This window comes from Triticum aestivum, chromosome 3D (genome assembly GCF_018294505.1).
Source record: "Triticum aestivum cultivar Chinese Spring chromosome 3D, IWGSC CS RefSeq v2.1, whole genome shotgun sequence".
In the NCBI taxonomy this organism is placed as follows: domain Eukaryota; kingdom Viridiplantae; phylum Streptophyta; class Magnoliopsida; order Poales; family Poaceae; genus Triticum; species Triticum aestivum.
Window position 1 is genome coordinate 543,897,020 of NC_057802.1, and position 21,486 is coordinate 543,918,505.

Genomic DNA, 21,486 nt, shown 5'->3' on the forward strand with positions numbered 1-21,486 from the left:
GTCCATATCCTGCCACATGTGTCCACCAGTTCAACAAACATCCTAGTACTACAATACTACAAAATTTGAAAACGGCAACTTTTTGTACATGAAGTGTTTTAACTGTCTTCAGTTTACACTAACTATTATCAGCATATATGTTACTCAGAAAGAATTTAGTTTACTACTCCAGAGTTGCAAGTCGCCTACAGGGTACTTGAGCTCATGACTCTTGACAAACTCGCCTGAGGAAACGTTCCAAGTCACCAACAGGAAAGAAAATATGCACTGCAGGCAACAGCTACTCCCTCCGTCCCGTAATATAAGAACGTTTTTGACACTACACTAGTGTCAAAAACGTTCTTATATTTTGACGGAGGGAGTAGTTGATAGCAAAAAAAAAAAACAGTAATGCATAAGAACAAGTTACAGCCACGACAAGATTTTTGCTGTGTATAACACTAGGCATATTGAAGACCAGGCCCTGAAACAAGTAATCAATGGATCCTAATACAAGAATACAAGATATCAGAGAGTTGTTGGCTGCAACAAGTAAATGAACAAATCTTGGAACAAGCAATCGTAGAATTGAAAGGCATTTGGTTAGAATTATTCTTTGATGAGCAAGAATCTGAATGAGCACGTAGCATACTGACAAACAAATACAGCTAGTGAAAGGCATTGTTTCATTTCAACTCGGACATGACAAATATTGCATACCTCAACCTCCTTAAGGAAATCGGAAAGCATGGGAGCGACTAGTATAGAAAATGTCCCTTTGGTGCAAAAATAGAAAAATCAAAGCTGGGCCATTGGATTGAAGGTGGATGGCACAGATTTCCCTCGAGGGATCTCAGTCTACTTAAACGTACATTTCAAGAAAACCCCCTGGTAAAGTTAGATATGTCACACACGTCTACAATAACCACCATATCTATTTCTTTCCATTCGTTACGTCCTTCAAGATTTCAATTCTACACAACAGTAATGCCTAATCTCATAAAAGCCGCACATATTTAAATACACTATTGGACACCACTAATTATGCAAGAAAGTTGGGCAAAGAGGTATGTTAATACTTATCACAAAATTTGAGTACACAACATCAACGACAACAAATCCTCATCACAAATATTTTAGTACATGACAAAATTAAGCCAGCCTCTTCAATCAGAACTAAACATCTGGACATTTCAAAAAAAAAAAAAGAACTAAACATCTGGAACACCCCTACCAGAACACAACACAACAGACATACATAAATATCAATTGATACATAAGATGGGTCGTTTTTGGTACAAGAACAGGTCATGTTGGTGGTCGTGTCGAAGCAGAGCTCGTAGAGCTTTGTGATCCTTGACGCGGACGCCGAACACAAACACCGTGCCGCCGATGCCGATCGTAGAGCGGCAGGGGAACCTAGCCCGCCGAGTCGAGAGCAGACCAGGATTGCACCTTGAGGTCGAATGCATACATGGTACTGTCCACTGGTGACCATTCAGTTATACAACAGAGAGCTAACACCTATCAAAAATTTCTTCCTCACATGGCCCTCAAATCATTCAAAGACAATCTTCCTTCCCCCCTCTTTGTACATGTAATCAAGAAAATCTTGTCAAGAAAGATATCACTTCCTACGGCTCTGTTCAGTTGCAGGTCTCTGCTGGGTTTGGGTGATCACCCACAACAGGCTGCAGGGATTAGTTCATCTATGGGAGCAAATCCTTGTCAGCTTTGAACCATTCAGTTAATCCTTGCTAGAGGAGGATTTAATCTCCACGTATATAATCTCACATATGATATATATATGTACTCAATCTATGTACTGAAGCACAATCAACTAAAAAATTCCAAATTCAGAACTATCAAATACAGTTGTTCGTCATTCAGAAAAATAATATCCAAATCAAACACCACGGCATGAACTTCTTATTAGTCAAATTTCAGGAAAAGAGACTGCAGCCATTATTGTTGTACAACTTATATTATTCACCTTGGTCGAGCTTCTCCCGTGCTGAACAAACGGCTCTCTCATCTCGCCAATGTTGCGTACGTCATGGATGGATCAATTATTCTGAAACCCTCTGGACAGGAAATAGGAGAATTAGGAAACACGACCATGTGCATGCAAGCGGCAACAATGCCAAATCACCCTGTTATTTAGGTTTCAGAACAGAAAAGCTAGACCAAAAGTTTAGGTTTACAAAATATACAACTTGACATTTCTCCCAAACATTTTAGTTCTGACTGTAGTACAACCAGTATATTTGATGCCTATAGGGCAGCTAGTATCTACAAAGCACATAATGCATAAGAAACAACAGAAGACCGCATATTGGCAAATGTTTTTTACTGTTCTTTTGAGAGAAAATTAAAGGACTGGATTGACTTCTTGCTACATTCTATTTATTCTTAATGTACAATATGCAGACTCGCATTTCGCCGTGACCAAAAGAGAACACAAATTAGACTTCGGATATCCCCATCTAAGAATGAGATTTGTTAACAAAATGGAGTGACTGATAACTGATTAACTAGTACACATGCAGCATTACTTATCAGGAAACCCGTAACCCCAAGCTCTAGTTATCCCATCTCAGGACAATGCTATTATGATATACATTCAGCTTAATTTTGTTTGTAGAACAAAAATGGAGTGACCAAATAAGAAAGGTGTTCAACACACAACATTTCTGTTCAGAATATTCATCTTGAGACCAAGTACACATATTTCTGTTCAGAACATCGATGCTGTATGATTAATTGTTTCTGGGCCTATAAGTTTCATCTCTTCTATCACTAATTTGCACAGAAATCGTTCGGGTCACTACCATTTCGTCATTAGTCAGCCAAAATGCCAAATGTAAGTTGTGGTCACTCCATCATATCAAAGTACCAAACTCAGTCATTTTCCCTACTTCTATCATCCACCAACAGACCTAACTAATTTACAGCAATATGGCATGTATATGAAGACCATCTCAGAATATATGCTTAATTTGATGCTATTGCCCTGCTAATATTTTAACAAGTGTTGATGCCAAAACATTGCAACCCTGTAGTTCAAGCTCAGGGTAAAAGCATTTGATAAATTAATCCACACAATTGTTTACAACTACTAAGACAGGGATCTGACAGCTAGTTTCCCCCTTGTTCGTCATACCTTTGTTGATTTCAGAGAGGAGAGATCGGATCCTAGAATAGGGATCTGACCGCCATGTGAGCTCATTTATATTCACAATTAAGGCCAATAATTCAATCTTCCCACCAGACCATGAACCCTAGAAATTATCAAGGCCAAGACCAAGAACCCTAGGGACGGGGTCGACGGGTCGTCGCAGTCGCCACCCATGGTCACCGCCGAGATCATGCCGCTGTGACGCCGGAGCTGGAGTGCCTCCACCGTCGGGAAGCAGTTGGGAGATGAAATAGGGGTGTGGCTCTCGTTTGATGGCACAGAATGTAGGAAGCAAATTCAACGGAGACGAAGGTCCTTTTTGCACAGAAGCATGGATTTGTCTGTACACATCCTCCAGCAGAATCTGTGCCATCCATCCTCAATCCAATGGCCCAGCTTCGATTTTTCTATTCTTGTACCGGAGGGCCATTTTCTATACTAGTCGCTCCCGAAAGCATGCGTCAATTGCCTCATTTAAAATTGTAACATATTGCATTGACATAAAAGAGAAGAAACAGGGCTGAAGATGCACACATGCAAATACTCTTTCTTAAAATGCTAACTGTAAATTGTTGAACTACTGCCAGTAAAAAATTATGCAAAAGGTTCAAGTAGTCCAGCCATATATTCTGAATTTAGACTTTCTTGCCAAGCAGGTGCCTCCTTTTTCTGCACATGTCCAGAGCTTCAGATATTATAATCCCACACAAATACTGTAAGTACGTCAACAGAATTGATGATTCAGGCCAAAACAGCATTAGAAATGTACTGCTAAGGCTTGATGTCAGTATGTCACACAAATATCTTAACCTAGAAACGGCGAAACACAAAGTCGATACCTATAGAGACCACATCATAAAATTCCTATCATAGAATGTATGCTCAGAAATTTGTATCATACATTCCTACTTATTCGTTTTCTTCTGTTTCTTGCCACGCTAACAATAGATATTTCTGACAGTAATTAGAGAACATTGAATATATCAGTGCATTCTTAAAGATGAACAAGAACAATAGAGTACCCAGAGTGTCCAGCGCTGCCATGCAGCCATCTACCCGAGTAGTTCATACTGGTCTAAAGACAAATGTACACACTCGCTGCCGTTGGTGGCCTGACTGCATGAACATGAGAATATCGTGTCTCTGTGGCCTGACTGCATGAACATGAGAATATCCGTGTCTCTGAGCAAGCGAAGCGAGATGGTCAGACAAATGTTCTGTTCACACACAGGCTTGGTGCACGGCCATAAGAATATCCGATCATATGAGACGTGCCGGTGACGTCAGGTCTCCAAATATTATATGACCGTTGCTCCACGGAAACAGAAACAATAACTGAGGGGCAGTGCAACACTTATCATCTTCAGGACAGTTACACTTACTGATATAATTCTTAGTATGATCACTTATTCCAAGTTCTCAAGGGACAGTTACACTTACTGATATTATTCTTATTTCACAGTTTCTCTAGGTGTGAGGCATCATCGTCAGTGCCAAGATGGTTAAAATTAATGCTGATGCCGCAGTGCTTCATTGATGATCAAATGATGGGCGTGGGGGTGGTGATTACGTGGCCATGAGGGTGATGTCCTGGCTTGCTTTGACCACACTCTTCAAGGCGTCACCATCCCAGAACTGGCTGAAGCAATAGCGGTTTGACCAGGCCCAGAACAACTGATTTGGTCTCAGGCACAGAACTGACTGACGGAAATATGTAACAAAACACTGACTGACATAGTAAACTTAATCCAGCTAAAAAGAAATCTGCAAGTAATCCAATCTTAAGAAGAAGAGCAACCAGATGAAATAACACATTAAGCTTCATTAAAAAAGCTCAAATCACAAAGCATCAACTAGACGAGGATGATAACACCAAGCGAAACATCAACTTGACGCTAATGATACAGTTTGACAAGTAATGACCACTAACCACGATAGGTTTTCTTCTCCCGAACATAACCACTGACCCAAGATGTTCGCCGACAGGTCAAAATGATGCACTTCTTACCATCCCACTGCTTGTTTTTCTCCAAAATATTAGCATGTCATGTCAAATCCTGCAAAGGAACAACAGAACGAACAGTTCAGTATATGAGACTCTGGATCATACCCAAAAAAAGCACTCCGTAACAGAATGTGGCAAGAAAGAAACAACATCAGTAGAGACAATGGCTCACAGGCAAAAAAGGATATACTACCAGAATTTCCCAAAAACAACAGAATCAACAATTTCGACACTGAAACTACCCGGGAAAAAAATCACTTGTAAAATGTGCAATTAACAAAAGAAGCAACAGTAATAAATTTGTATGTACAGTGCAGTGTGAGTTGGAAAGACTGAATTTTGTATAGAATGCATTTCAATATTCACATTCAGAATTCAAATGTCCCAGGAGATACAGTTAGCCGCTCATGGAAAGACATAAATCTGCTTGATCAGGCGTTACAGAATTGTGCACTGAAATTCAGCTACTTGTATAATTTTTATTTTGGATAAGAATCACAAGGTTGGGTTTGAAGATAGAAAATGGTAGTGAGACAAACCTGAGGTGATAGCTGAGGAGCTTCATTCGACTAGGTCCCAATGGATCCAAGTCAGCAAGGAACTCATGCTCTGGGAGATTCGCTGGCAAAGTCACCATCTGGCCGGTGAGTTCCATGCTGTGGCGGAATGCATATGCAAATTCAGTTAAATCTAAGAATGAGGAAAACTGGTGCGATTACTATGCTGAGAAACTAGACGCTTTTGTCCAGCCCATACACTTGTGTGGATGACCTGCAGATTATAAACCATTTTAATTTAGGCCAGTCTTCCAAGTTGTGATGCTTCGCAGTTATGCCATAATTGCAAGAAAACTAGAGCTAAAAGCAAAAGAAAGGGAACAAACCTTCAGAAATAGTTGGTTGACCAGTTCTTGGATTGAAAATAAAGATGGCACCATTGATTGGTTTGGTCGTCAGGTTACCCTCGAAGGTTTTGTGAATGGTAACTCGATAGACATTTATGTCATCCACAAACCGTATGATTTGATTACTGAATATCTCTCCGTAGTTCTGTGAAGACAGATATGGCTCGGTGGGTTCAGATGAATACGACTTTAGACCCTTTCTGATTCTCTCCCTCAGCACATACAGAGCAGGATTTGACTGTCAAAAGAGAAAATAAACAAGCATGTCATTTATTAAATAAAGATTCTTTTACTACAACAGAGATATTGCCATAATGCTAGATTTTCTACAGTTAGCATGATTATTACCTTCATGATCTTGTTCATTGCTTGCTGGAGGAGGGGCTTTGACCCGGGCCGGGGAACCAGTTAATATTCTAGCTGAACCTGAAAAGTGGAAACTAACATATACGTGTGCACGATTAATGCATGGTTGGCGACCACCAGAGGGTAAATCTTTTGTTGGGGATTTGATTAAGCTGAGAACGCTGTGCATTTGTCAGCTTTTTGTACTTGATTGATTCCTCAAACCTGAAGCCTTCTCCCAAAACAAACCCTCCCAAGTAGGGAAATACAGTAGTATGTTCCCTTAAATAAGGCATGTTCCAGGATACCTTCCACACCACCAAGTGCTTGGATGACGTCAGTTCTGTAGTTGTTCAGACTCCATAGCTTTCCATCATGTCACACCAGAATGGGTTCTGTTTCAGCACCTCATACTGCTTAAAAGTCATAGGCCAAAGTGTGGCGGTCTTTTTGGAATAGTGTTGATACGGGGTATGTTTCTATCCCATGAATCTTGGTGTTAAGCGCCTATTGTGGGATTGTGCTTCCTGCCGCTTCAAGATTAATTAAAGATCTATTTATGCACCAATGCAATAATCATCATGTTCACCTACTAGACCTAAAATCTCATAATCGACCGAACATCTTTGACTACCTCCTCAAAAGTCATATCAACTAAAGTCCACCTGAAATCTCATAATCTACCGTGAAATTTGGGTCAAAATCACAATTACCTAGCTAAATCCAAATTGTCCAAGATTAATTGAAAATCTATTTATCCACTAATATAATAATCATCATCCTCGCCTACCAGACCTAAAATCTTATAATCCACTAAACATCTTTGACTATCTTCTGAAGATCACAATCACCAAATTAAATCCACCTAAAATCTCATAATTCTCCATGAAATTTGGTCCAAGATCACAATCTCACAAACTAAATTCAAATTTTTCAAAGATTAGTTCAAGATCTTTTTATCCACCGATGTAATAATCATCATGCTCACCTATTAGACCTAATATCTCATAATCCACCGAACAAGTTTGACTATCTTCTCGAGATCACAATCACCTAACTAAATCCAACTAAAATCTCGTAATCCACCATGAAATTTGGTTCAAAATCACAAATTCACAATCACCTAACTAAATCCAAATTGTTTCAAGATTAATTAAAGATATTGTTATTCACAAATATAATAATCACCATGCTCACCTACTATACCTAAAATCTCATAATCCACCGAACATCTTTGACTATCTTCTGAAGATCACATCTACATTACCATCAAACTATCTCATTTTCCAATCATAACTCCTCAAAACAACTTAAGTATGACACCACCCAACTAGGTGTGTGTTGCAGGCTTAAGGATGTAACATGATTGACTCATACAATCACTATCTCATGTTGGGCTTTATTTCAGGCAATAGTTGTTGGTGCTCAAGCGGTGCTCTTGCAATTCCGTAAGTTAAGCACATTGATATAAGTCTGTCCTATCACAACCTTGATAGCTAGGCTGGGTTTTCTTGGGCTAGGTTTGGTTTAGAGAAAGGCTTAAGCTTGAGAGAGGAGAAACTCTGACTAAGTTGCACTTGGTACAGTTAAAGATGCCGGCCTTTGCATCTTGATGTATTTTGGTGTTAGGCATATACAGTTTGAACAATCGGGCAGAACTTTCCTTAAGAACGATGCTAGTATAGAATCCACTGGATGGTATATACTCCCCCGTGTCGATATTTTAAAAGTTGGGTCCAAAATTTTGATCTATATTATCTTAAGTGATGTGATACAAAACACTGGGTGAGGTTGCTTACAAAAATTGCTCAGCGACAGTCTTCACTTCAAGTTGCTTGCTCTTCAATCAGATTGCTTCACTGAACCGAGGCACTCGATGGCATAACTTCTGACATATAGCTTTAGCAACGACAAGAATTGAGATCTCGCAGTAAGTTGGTTAGGGGTGGGGGTCGATGTGTGGTTTTCTTTGCAGAGGCCCCGTTTGATGGATGACTTGATTTTAAAAGCTTCTTGGAATCTCTTCCAGGTTTGGAGGTCAACTTTGTACCTTTATATACAACAACCTTCTTGGGAACTTTGTGGGGACTTCAAATCTGGAAGAGGTAGTTATCTGCTAGTTGGCTCGCAAATGTTTTTGGTGTTAAGTAATGGGTTGAGGATGGCAAGCTTAGGCAATGGTCAATTATGACCCTGATAGAGTCATGGCCTTAATTCGACAATGGTAAGGGTGCAAGTGGGACAATACTGCCAGTTAAACCGCTAGTCCACCCCGCAAAAAGATCTCGCTAACTTTGTGCATGCGAGTTCACGCGAGTGTGACCGCGTTGCCCGACGGGTTGTCGCATATCCCGCAAAAGATGCGAAACCTCCTCGTTCTGTCTTGTTCTACAAAAAACTCATGCAACCATGCTTCACACTTAGCTTCCGACATCTTTCGAGACAGCAAGAGCGCCACATGGTAAGGCCCAGCCATGCGCCGGGGTCTCTGGTTCATCGATGACGGCGTGTCGCTCAACTCGCATGTCGCAACATAAGTTGCGGTTCCTGAACCTTCATCCATGTTGTCGTTTGGTTGACGGTCTTCACAGTAGTGGCGCTCAACCAGAACATCTGGAGTAGAGAGAACCTCAAATATCAAGAGCTACATGCGTTAGTTCAGTTGCGTCTGAAGTCATTCCACCAAATTACACGAGCTGGCTGCATGCGGCGTATGCAGGACGCCACATTAACCCGCAATAACTAGCGTGGGATTATGCAAACCACCGCATCAACCCGCATAAACCAGGTGAGCCCGCTTAAGCAAGTACGGGCTAGCTGCAACCCGCCGCGCTTGCATCCTGAGATGTTGGTAACAAAAGGGCGGCTATATCTAACTCCATTCCATTCCACCATCAACTTCTTGAGGTCTTGGTATAACTTGGTACTCCCTAGGTGGATGGAATAAAGGGGTGTCCCGAGCTGCTTGTAGATTCCACTTCTTCAAACCTTCTTGGTTAGGTATGCAGATGCGACCTCCAAACCAAAGAACACATTGCTTGTCTTCTGAGAATGCAAGGCTTTCCCATGCTTGATCATTTCATTGATTTCTTCTATACTTCTTGATTCATCCTAAGAGTGGGTCTAATCTCGAAGTTAGTGAGATAGACACTATTGACTAGCTCTACACCAAACTTCTCGAAGCCTTCATGTAGCACTATTGCTCTGCTTGGTCAAGGCAGAACAGGGACACGACTTCCCGCTGAGGGTATCCACTGCGACATTGGCCTTATCAGGATGGTAATAGATATCATAGTCATAGTGGTTCATCAAATCCACCCATCTAGAAGAAGACATACTTAAAGCATGCACTACTGTTGCTATTTTCAAATCATGGGTAGGGCAAGTCTCTTCATGAGGACGTAGTTGCCTTGATAGATAGGCTAGGAAGATTCCTTATTGCATCAAGACGGAACGAAGTCCATGCTTAGATGCATCACAATAACTTCAAAACTCGTATAAATATCTAGGGTGGCTAACCTTTTCTTAAACTCTCGAAAGCTCACTTCACACTTGGGCCTTCATTCAAACTTCTTATCTTTCTTCAAGAGTTAGGTCATCGGTGATGCTTGAAAGTCTTCACAAATTTGCGATAATAACTCATAAGTCCGATGAAACTTCCGACTTCACATTTGTTTGGACTTCCAGTTGGTTACGGATTCTATCCTTGACGGGTCTATTGACAAACCTTCTATGGACAAAACATGTCATCGGAACCCTACTTCTTTTAGCCAAATATCATACTTCTTGAACTTGGCATATAACTGGGGTTCTTGAAGTTATCCAAAATCATTCTCAGGTGTTGCTTATGATCTTCCTCAGAGGGAGAATAGACCAAGAGGTCATCAATGATGATAACCACAAACTTGTCCAAGAACTCATAAACATGGTCATGATGTTCATCAAATAGGTGGAGTATAAGGGTTAGTCCAAGGGCCATATCCTTACTTCATATCCAGCTCAGGTGTTGCTTGGCGAGAATTAAGGTTGCCATATAACACTTAAACACCATTTCTCTGATACCAACTATTATGAGGCTCACATAGACCAACTCCCACAAGGTTATCATATACCACCAAAATTGCCATCTCTTCGAATTAATCCAAACCATCCTCCCATGATGATTTTGTACTCGTAACATTCTTGGGGAGGGACACCAAAATCACCTACGTCTAACAACTCTGTCCCACATGTATCGTATTCATGATTATATCCATATGGGGCACATGCTAGCTACTAAGCATAGATCAAAACATGACAAATCCGAGTGCCAAAGTTATCTCCATCCGAGAATCCAAGTAGCTATATCATTTGACCTAAAGGAAACACAAGTTGTGCTACTCCAAGATCCTTGTTTCCTTACTACTAATCCAATCCCAGATGCTCCAATAATCCAACATTTCAAAATCATGATTGATGTTGCTAAGTCTCATCTAGCCTAAAGGAAACCCAACTTGTGTTACTTCAAAAGCCTTGTTTCCTTGCTACTAATCCAATCCCAGATGCTCCAATAATCCACCAATTATCATAATCATGATTGATGCTGCAAACTCTAATCTAACCTATATAAATCTGATATATCCAAGGTTGACCATACTACACCCTAAAGTTCTCCAACTTCATCAATCTCCACAAGTGTGAATTTAACATAAAGCAATCCACCAACGTCATAACCATGATTTAAATAAGCTCCAAATTCATTGTTATCTAAATCCAATATGAACCACCAAGTTCTATTGACGGACTATGGATCTTTAAATGTACTATTGAAGTTATTTATCCATCGTGAAATTTGGTTCAAGATCACAATAACCTAACTAAATCCAAATTGTTTCAAGATTAATTAAAGATCTGTTTACATCACCACCAGACTCCAATCATAACTCCTCAAAACAACTTTCGTATGGCACCACCCAACTTGGCGCATGTTGGGGCTTAAGTATGTAAAATGATTAACTCACACAATCTCATGTTGGGCTTTATTCTAGGCAAAAGTTGTTGGTGCTTAAGCGATGCTCTTACAATTCCATAAGTTAAGCACATTGATACAAGTACATGCTATCAGAACTTTTATAGCTAGGTTGGGTTTCTTGGGCTAGATTTGGTTCAGAGAAAGGCTTAAGCTTGAGAGAGCAGAAACTCTAAATAAGTTGCATTTGGTACAGTTGAAGGCCTAGACTAGAGTGCAACACGACTTCTATCTCTCCAAACTCACCCACACAACATAATAGTTGTGGCACCTCACTCCACCACAACCATGTCATGCCATCCCAAGTAGTAGATCCATGTGCATACATCGGATTTGCTAACAACCGTCCACCATCGCGCCTGACGCACAGGCATAGGGTGGATGATGACTTTCTCCTCCAAGTGCCCTCTTCCTGCCTTCCTCGCATCCCCTATCATCATCCCCTCACCGCTCGACTCCAGGTTCAAAATCAGACGACGGCGGTAGTCCGCTCCCGACGACATTTTCATCGCATCCCACACACCCTTCGTGCACTCTCCGCTCCATGCCAGTCCGCTTGGGCATCTTTTGCTTGGCTACGGGTTGCTTTGTGTGCTGCCTCGATCCCACAACCCGTCTTCCCCTGTTGGGTGCCTCCATGGCCGAATGCTCGAGCACCACCTATCGGCGGAGCAGGAGTAGGGGCAGTCGGCACCGCAATGTCTAACCCACAGGATGTGTGCACGACGCTACCTGTCACTAGGGCCAAGGGCCCCCAACAAGGGAACGTAGGATGCGACATCAAGTCCGTGACACATAACCCGCATACAAGGGAAGGACGCCAAGCCAGATCGACGAGGAACAAAAATTGCACGACTTCGACACACACTTCTAGTTTCACCACTTGGGGATTCTTCCAGTTTGTCGGCCATTCGACCCCCAAATTCTCATGTTCATGTTCTTAGGAACTTCCCTCCCAGTCAATAGTCGAGGCACACTTAGCACTTCGTCTTTTCATGTTCCTAGTTTTGCTCATGTTCCTCGACCCATGCAGCTCATTTCAGATGGTTAGATTGTTGACTCTGGTTGTAGGGTCATTCTTGACTAACTCTTGTTCTGATTAGGATCCTCACACGGATGCTTTACTTGTTGTGGGCCCTCGACACTATAACTCCCAGGCCCTCTAGGAGCTTGACTGGCTTCACCTTCCCTCTGATGACACCGTCGCCAGTCTCTCCGCTCTCCTCGTCTACCGATTCTTTGTGGCATCATCGTCTTGGTCACTCATGTGGCTCTCGTATGTCATCCTTAGTTCGATGTGGCCTTTTGGGATATGTCTCTAGAGGTGTGTCTTTAGACTGTCAGGTTTGTCAACTTTGCAAATAGATTCAGTTACTTTTCCTCCGAATTAATCCAAACCATCGATGATCTTGTACTAATAACATTCTTGGGGAGGGACACCAAAATGACCTACGTCTAACAACTCTGATCCACATATATCGTATTCATGATCATATCCATATAAGGCACATGCAAGCTACTAAGCTTAGATTAAAACATCACAAATCCGAGTGCCAAAGTTATCTCCATCCTAGAATCTAAGTACCTATATCATTTAACCTAAAGGAAACACAAGTTGTGCTACTCCAAGATTCTTGTTTCCTCACTACTAATCCAATCCCAAAAGCTCCAATAATCTACCATTTCCATAATCATGATTGATGTTGCTAAGTCTCATCTAGCCTAAAGGAAACACAAGTTGTGTTACTTCAAAATCCTTGTTTCCTTATTATTAATCCAATTCCAGATGCTCCAATAATCAACCAATTATCATAATCATGATTGATGCTGCAAACTCTCATCTAACCTAATCAAATCCAAGGTTGATCATACTACACCCTAAAGTTCTCCAACTTCATCAATCTCCAAAAGTGTGAATTTAACACAAAGCAATCCACCAATATCATAACAATGATTTAAAGAAACTCCAAATTCATTGTTATCTAAATCCAATATAAACCACCAACTTCTATTGCCGGACTATGGATCTTTATATGTACTATTGAAGTTTTTTATCCATCGTGAAATTTGGTTCAAGATCACAATCACCTAACTAAATCCAAATTGTTCCAAGATTAATTAAAGATCTGTTTATCCACCAATATAATAATCACCATGCTCAACTAGACCTAAAATCTCATAATCCACCAAAAAACTTTGACTATCTCCTGAATATCACTTCTACATCACCACCAGACTCCAATCATAACTCCTCAATAAAACTTCCGTATGGCACCACCCGACTTGGTGCATGTTGGGGCTTAAGTATGTAAAATGATTAACTCACACAGTCTCATGTTGGGCTTTAATCCAGGCAAAAGTTGTTCGTGCTTAAGCGGTGTTCTTACAATTCCATAAGTTAAGCACATTGATATAAGTACATGCTATCAGAACTTTTATAGCTAGGTTGGGTTTCTTGGGCTAGATTTGGTTCAGAGAAAGGCTTAAGCTTGAGAGAGCAGAAACTCTAAGTAAGTTGCATTTGGTACAGTTGAAGGCCTAGACTAGAGTGCAACACGACTTCTATCTCTCCAAACTCACCCACACAACATAATAGTTGTGGCACCTCACTCCACCACAACCATGTCATGCCATCCCAAGTAGTAGATCCACGTGCATACATCGGATTTGCTAACAACCGTCCACCATCGCGCCTGACGCACAGGCATAGGGTGGATGATGACTTTCTCCTCCAAGTGCCCTCTTCCTGCCTTCCTCGCATCCCCTATCATCATCCCCTCACCGCTCGACTCCAGGTTCAAAATCTGACGACGGCGGTAGTCCGCTCTCGACGACATTTTCATCTCCATCCCACACACCCGTCGTGCACTCTCCGTTCCATGCCAGTCCGCTTGGGCATCTTTTGCTTGGCTACGGGTTGCTTTGTGTGCTGCCTCGATCCCACAACCCGTCTTCCCCTGCTGGGTGCCTCCATGGCCGAATGCTCGAGCACCACCTATCGGCGGAGCAGGAGCATGGGTAGTCGGCACCGCAATGTCTAACCCACAGGATGTGTGCACGACGCTACCTGTCGCCGGGGCCAAGGGCCCCCAACAAGGGAACGTAGGATGCGACATCAAGTCCGTGACACATAACCCGCATACAAGGGAAGGACACCAAGCCAGATCGACGAGGAACAAAAATTGCACGACTTCGACACACACTTCTAGTTTCACCACTTGGGGATTCTTCCAGTTTGTCGGCCATTCGACCCCCAAATTCTCATGTTCATGTTCTTAGGAACTTCCCTCCCAGTCAATAGTCGAGGCACTCTTAGCACTTCGTCTTTTCATGTTCCTAGTTTTGCTCATGTTCTTCGACCCATGCAGCCCATTTCAGATGGTTAGATTGTTGACTCTGGTTGTAGGGTCATTCTTGACTAACCCTTGTTCTAATTAGGATCCTCACACGGATGCTCTACTTGTTGTGGGCCCTCGGCGCTATAACAACCAGACCCTCTTGGAGCTTGACTGGCTTCACCTTCCCTCTGATGACACCGTCGCCAGTCTCTCCGCTCTCCTCGTCTACCGACTCTTTGTGGCATCATCGTCTTGGTCACTCATGTGGCTCTCGTATGTCATCCTTAGTTCGATGTGGTCTTTTTGGATATGTCTCCAGAGGTGTGTCTTTAGCCTGTTAGGTTTGTCGACTTTGCAAATAGATTCAGTTACCTTTCCTCCGAATTAATCCAAACCATCCTCCCATGATGATCTTGTACTCATAACATTCTTGGGGAGGGACACCAAATGACCTACGTCTAACAACTCTGATCCACATGTATCATATTCATGATCATATCCATATGGGGCACATGCAAGCTACTAAGCTCAGATTAAAACATCACAAATCCGAGTGCCAAAGTTATCTCCATCCTAGAATCCAAGTACCTATATCATTTAACCTAAAGGAAACACAAGTTGTGCTACTCCAAGATTCTTGTTTCCTCACTACTAATCCAATCCCAAAAGCTCCAATAATCTACCATTTTCATAATCATGATTGATGTTGCTAAGTCTCATCTAGCCTAAAGGAAACACAAGTTGTGTTACTTCAAAATCCTTGTTTCCTTATTATTAATCCAATTCCAGATGCTCCAATAATCAACCAATTATCATAATCATGATTGATGCTGCAAACTCTCATCTAACCTAATCCAATCCAAGGTTGATCATACTACACCCTAAAGTTCTCCAACTTCATCAATCTCCAAAAGTGTGAATTTAACACAAAGCAATCCACCAATATCATAACAATGATTTAAAGAAACTCCAAATTCATTGTTATCTAAATCCAATATAAACCACCGACTTCTATTGACGGACTATGGATCTTTATATGTACTATTGAAGTTATTTATCCATCGTGAAATTTGGTTCAAGATCACAATCACCTAACTAAATCCAAATTGTTCCAAGATTAATTAAAGATCTGTTTATCCACCAATATAATAATCACTATGCTCAACTAGACCTAAAATCTCATAATCCACCAAAAAACTTTGACTATCTCCTGAATATCACTTCTACATCACCACCAAACTCTAATCATAACTCCTCAAAGAAACTTCCGTATGGCACCCACCCAACTTGGTGCATGCTGGGGCTTAAGGATGTCAAATGATTAACTCACACAGTCTCATGTTGGGCTTTAATCCAGGCAAAAGTTGTTCGTGCTTAAGCGGTGCTCTTACAATTCCATAAGTTAAGCACATCAATATAAGTCCATGCTGTCAGAACTTTTATAGTTAGGTTGGGTTTCTTGGGCTAGATTTGGTTCAGAGAAAGGCTTAAGCTTGAGAGAGCAGAAAGTCTAAATAAGTTGCACTTGGTACAGTTGAAGGCCTAGACTAGAGTGCAACACGACTTCTATCTTTCCAAACTCGCCCACACAACATAATAGTTGTGGCACCTCACTACACCACAACCATGTCATGCCATCCCAAGTAGTAGATCCACATGCATACATCGGATTTGCTAACAACCGTCCACCATCGCGCCTGACGCACAGGCATAGGGTGGATGATGACTTTCTCCTCCAAGTGCCCTCTTCCTGCCTTCCACGCATCCCCTATCATCATCCCCTCACCGCTCGACTCCAGGTTCAAAATCTGATGACGACAGTAGTCCGCTCCCGACGACATTTTCATCGCATCCCCCACACCCTTCGTGCACTCTCCGCTCCATGCCAGTCCGCATGGGCATCTTCTGCTTGGCTATGGGTTGCTTTGTGTGCTGCCTCGATCCCACAACCCGTCTTCCCCTGCTGGGTGCCTCCATGGCCGAATGCTCAGCACCACCTATCGGTGGAGCAGGAGCAGGGGCAGTCGGCACTGCAATGTCTAACCCACAGAATGTGTGCACAACGCTACCTGTCGCCGGGGCCAAGGGCCCCCAACAAGGGAACGTAGGATGCGACATCAAGTCCGTGACACATAACCCGCATACAAGGGAAGGACGCCAAGCCAGATCGACGAGGAACAAAAATTGCACGACTTCGACACACACTTCTAGTTTCACCACTTGGGGATTCTTCCAGATTTTCGGCCATTCGACCCCCAAATTCTCATGTTCATGTTCTTAGGAACTTCCCTCCCAGTCAATAGTCGAGGCACTCTTAGCACTTCGTATTTTCGTGTTCCTAGTTTTGCTCATGTTCCTCGACCCATGCAGCTTATTTCATGTGGTTAGATTGTTGACTCTGGTTGTTGGGTCATTCTTGACTTTAACTCTTGTTTTGATTAGGATCCTCACACGGATGCTCTACTTGTTGTGGGCCCTCGACGCTATAACAACCAGGCCCTCTAGGAGCTTGACTGGCTTCACCTTCCCTCTGATGACACCGTCGCCAGTCTCTCTACTCTCCTTGTCTACCGACTCTTTGTGGCATCATCGTCTTGGTCACCCATGTGGCTCTCGTTTGTCATACTTAAATCGATGTGGCCTTCTTGGATATGTCTCTAGAGGTGTCTCTTTAGACTGTTAGGTTTGTCGGCTTCGCAAACAGGTTCAGTTACCTTTCCTCCGAATTAATCCAAACCATCCTCCCATGACGATCTTGTACTCATAACATTCTTGGGGAGGGACACCAAAATCACCTACATCTAACAACTCTGATCCACATGTATCGTATTCATGATCATATCCATATGGGGCACATGCAAGCTACTAATCTAAGATCAAAACATCACAAATCCGAGTGCCAAAGTTATCTCCATCCTAGAATCCAAGTAGCTATATCATTTAACCTAAAAGAAACACAAGTTGTGCTACTCCAAGATCCTTGTTTCCTTAGTACTAATCCAATCCCAGATGCTCCAATAATCCACCATTTCCATACTCATGATTGATGTTGCTAAGTCCCATCTAGCATAAAGGAAACACAAATCGTGTTACATCAAAATCCTTGTTTCCTTACTACTAATCCAATCCCAGATGCTCCAATAATCCACCAATTATCATAATCATGATTGATGCTGCAAACTCTCATCTAACCTATATATATCTGATATATATCCAAGGTTGATCATACTACACCCGAAAGTTCTCCAACTTCATCAATCTCCAAAAGTGTGAATTTAATACAAAGCAATCCACCAACATCATAACCATGGTTTAGATAAACTCCAAATTCATGGTTATCTAAATCCAATATAAACCACCAAGTTCTATTGACGGACTATGGATCTTTATATGTACTATTGAAGTTATTTATCCATCGTGAAATTTGGTTCAAGCTCACAATCACCTAACTAAATCCAAATTGTTCCAAGATTAATTAATGATCTATTTATCCACCAGTATAATAATCACCATGCTCAACTAGACCTAAAATCTCATAATCCACCAAAAAACTGACTATCTCCTGAGTATCAGTTCTACATCGCCACCAGACTCCAATCATAACTCCTAAAAAAACTTCCGTATGGCACCACCCAACTTGGCGCATGTTGGGGCTTAAGGATGTAAAATGATTAACTCACCCAATCTCATGTTGGGCTTTATTCCAGGAAAAATTTGTTGGTGCTTAAGCGGCGCTCTTACAATTCCATAAGTTAACCACATCGATATAAGTTCATGCTATTAGAACTTTTATAGCTAGGTTGGGTTGCTTGGGCTAGGTTTGGTTCAGAAAAAGCCTTAAGCTTGAGAGAACAGAAACTCTAAATAAGTTGCACTTTGTACAATTGAATGCCTAGACTAGAGTGCAACACGACTTCTATCTCTCCAAACTCACCCACACAACACAATAGTTGTGGCACCTCACTCCACAAAAACCATGTCATGCCATCCCGAGTAGTAGATCCACGTGTAGACATCGAATCTGCCAACAACCGTCCACCATCGCGGCTGACGCACAGGCATAGGGTGGATGATGCCTTTCTCGTCCAAGTGCCCTCTTCCTACCTTCCTCGCTTCCCCTATCATCATCCCCTCAACCCTCGACTCCAGGTTCAAAATCTGACGGCGGCAGAAGTCTGCTCCTGACGACATTTTCACTGCTTACCCTACAACCCTCGTGCACTCTCCGCTTCATGCCAGTCCGGTTGGGCATTATTTGCTTGGCTATAGGTTGCTTTGTGTGCTGCCTTGATCCCACAACATGTCTTCCCCTGCTGGGAACCGCCATAGCCAAACGCTCGAGCACCACCTATCGGCGGAGCAGGAGCAGGGGCAATCGGCACCGCAATGTCTAACCCACAGGATGTGTGCACGACGCTACCTGTCGCCGGGGCCAAGGGCCCGCAACAAGGCAACATAGGATGCGACGTCAAGTCCGTGACACATAACCCTCATACAAGGGAAGGACGCCAAGCCAGATTGACGAGGAACAAAAATTGCACGACTTCGACACCGACTTCTTCACCGCCTAGTGCTTCTTCGTCTGATTCTTCTAGTTTGTCGATCATTCGACCTCCAAATTCTCATGTTCATGTTCTTAGGAACTGCCCTCACAATCGATAGTCGAGGCACTCTTAGCACTTCATCTTTTCATGTTCCTAGTTTTGCTCATGTTCCTCAACCCATGCAGCTCATTTCAGGTGGTTAGATTGTTGATTCTGGTTCTAGGGTCTTTCTTGACTTTACTCTTGTTCTGATTAGGATCCTCACACAAATGCTCTACTTGTTGTTGGCCCTCGACGCTATACCTCCCAAGCCCTCTAGGAGCTTGACTGGCTTCACCTTACCTCTGATGACACCGTCCCTAGTCTCTCCGCCTCTCCTCGTCTACCGACTCTTTGTGGCATCATCGTCTTGGTCACTCATGTGGCTCTCGTTTGTCATCCTTAGTTCGATGTGGCCTTCTTGGATATGTCTCTAAAGGTGTGTCTTTAGACTGTTAGGTTTGTTTACCTTTCCTTCGAATTAATCCAAACCATCCTCCCATGATTATCTTGTACTCATAACATTCTTGGGGAGGGACACCAAAATGAACTCAGATCCACATGTATCGTATTAATGATTATATTCATATGGGGCACATGCAAGCTACTAAGCTTAGATCCAAACATCATAAATCCGAGTGCCAAAGTTATCTCCATCCTAGAATCCAAGTAGCTATATCTTTTAACCTAAAGGAAACACAAGTTGTGCTACTCCAAGATCCTTGTTTCCTTACTACTAATCCAATCCCAGATGCTCCAATAATCCACCATTTCCCTAATCATGATTGATGTTGCTAAGTCTCATTCTAGCCTAAAGGAAACACAAGTTGTGTTACTTCAAAATCCTTTTGATCTTGTTCACTTGATGTTTGGGGTCCAGCTCCCTTTGCCTCGAAAGGAGGCTATTGCTACTATATTATCTCTCGACACATGTGGATATATTTTATGCCTTCTTGTAGTGAGGTCTTGTCTATTTGGAAGAAGTTTGCAGCAATGCCTCATACCCTGTTTTCCACTCCTATCTGTGTCTTTCATGCAGATTTTACTCGTGATTTTATCTACCGTTTGTTGCGCGGATTCCTTGCTGAGCAGGGCACACTTGCTCGGTTCTCTTAGCGTGGACATGATGCTCAGAATGTTGTTGTTGAGAGCAAGCATCGTCACCTTCTTGAGGCGGCTCATACGTTGAAGATCGTTGCCTCTCTTCCACCACACTTTTGGGTTGAGGTTGTTTCTACTTCCACCTACCTCATCAACATTCAGCCTTCCTTGCTTTGTAGGATGACATTCATCTCGAGCGTATTTCTGGTCGTTCCCGTGACTAGTCATCGCTTCGTTTGTTTGGTTGTGTTTGCTACACTCTTGTTGCTCCCCTCCACCCCCGTGAACACACCCAACTAACTACTCGGTCTGTTGAATGTGTCTCCTGGGTTACAACATAGTTAAAAAAGGTGTGCCTAAGCGAGCGCTTAAGTTCGCCTAGGCTCTACGCGATAGCAAAACGCCTAGCGCATAACTGCACTTAATCTGCGCATAATTGTGCATAAGCATGCGCTTTGATCAGAAAAGCGCAAGGCGGTGGCAAAACACACAATTAACGCCTAGCACTTTTTTTAACTATGGGTTATAGTGATGAGCACAAGGGCTATCGGTGTTGGGATCCTGTCGGTCAATGGATGCGCATTTCTCGGGATGTGACTTTTGATGAGTCTCGTTCTTTCTATCCATGATTATCCTCTCGTTCGGCCTCCCCCATCAAGGATATTTATTTCCTAACTTTTTCCTAATAAACCTATCACCCTCTGTTTTTAAGGCGTCCCTAAGGCGTCGCCTAAGCGACGCCTAGGCGTCAAGGCGCCCCCAGGTTACAAGGCGTCGGCCTTGCCTTACGTGCATGCCTAAGGCGTCCGCCTTAGTCCATAGGGCGTCCAAGGCGTCCGCCTAGGCGCCATTCTTCCCGCCTTAGGCAAATGAAGACGCCTTAGACAGGGCAGGGAGTTCAGGCGGGAAACAGAGCTCTGGGCGGGAAGAGAAGGGCGGGAAACAGAGTCTGGGCGCCAACAGTTACTAGCAGGGTGAGAGAGAGCCCTAACCAGTTTCAGTTTTCCCCCAACCCCACCTCTGGCGGCTGGATCTGAGCTTCTCC

The 21,486-nt window shown here is 42.7% G+C and overlaps 1 long non-coding RNA gene across 5 annotated transcripts; it reads right to left on the reverse strand.

Moving 5' to 3' along the window:
- Nucleotides 1-1,022: 1,022 nt before the first annotated feature.
- Nucleotides 1,023-21,480, reverse strand: LOC123080341 (uncharacterized). Of its 5 annotated transcripts, XR_006438339.1 has the most exons (6): nucleotides 6,415-21,480; nucleotides 6,046-6,304; nucleotides 5,702-5,933; nucleotides 5,088-5,214; nucleotides 1,973-2,063; nucleotides 1,042-1,566 (listed from the first exon to the last, which is right to left on the reverse strand). It is a non-coding gene; the product is annotated as an uncharacterized lncRNA (long non-coding RNA). The 5 variants fall into 5 exon arrangements; XR_006438338.1 differs by having other exon boundaries at nucleotides 1,023-1,566; nucleotides 1,973-5,214; XR_006438337.1 differs by having other exon boundaries at nucleotides 1,027-2,063; nucleotides 3,143-5,214.
- Nucleotides 21,481-21,486: the final 6 nt, after the last annotated feature.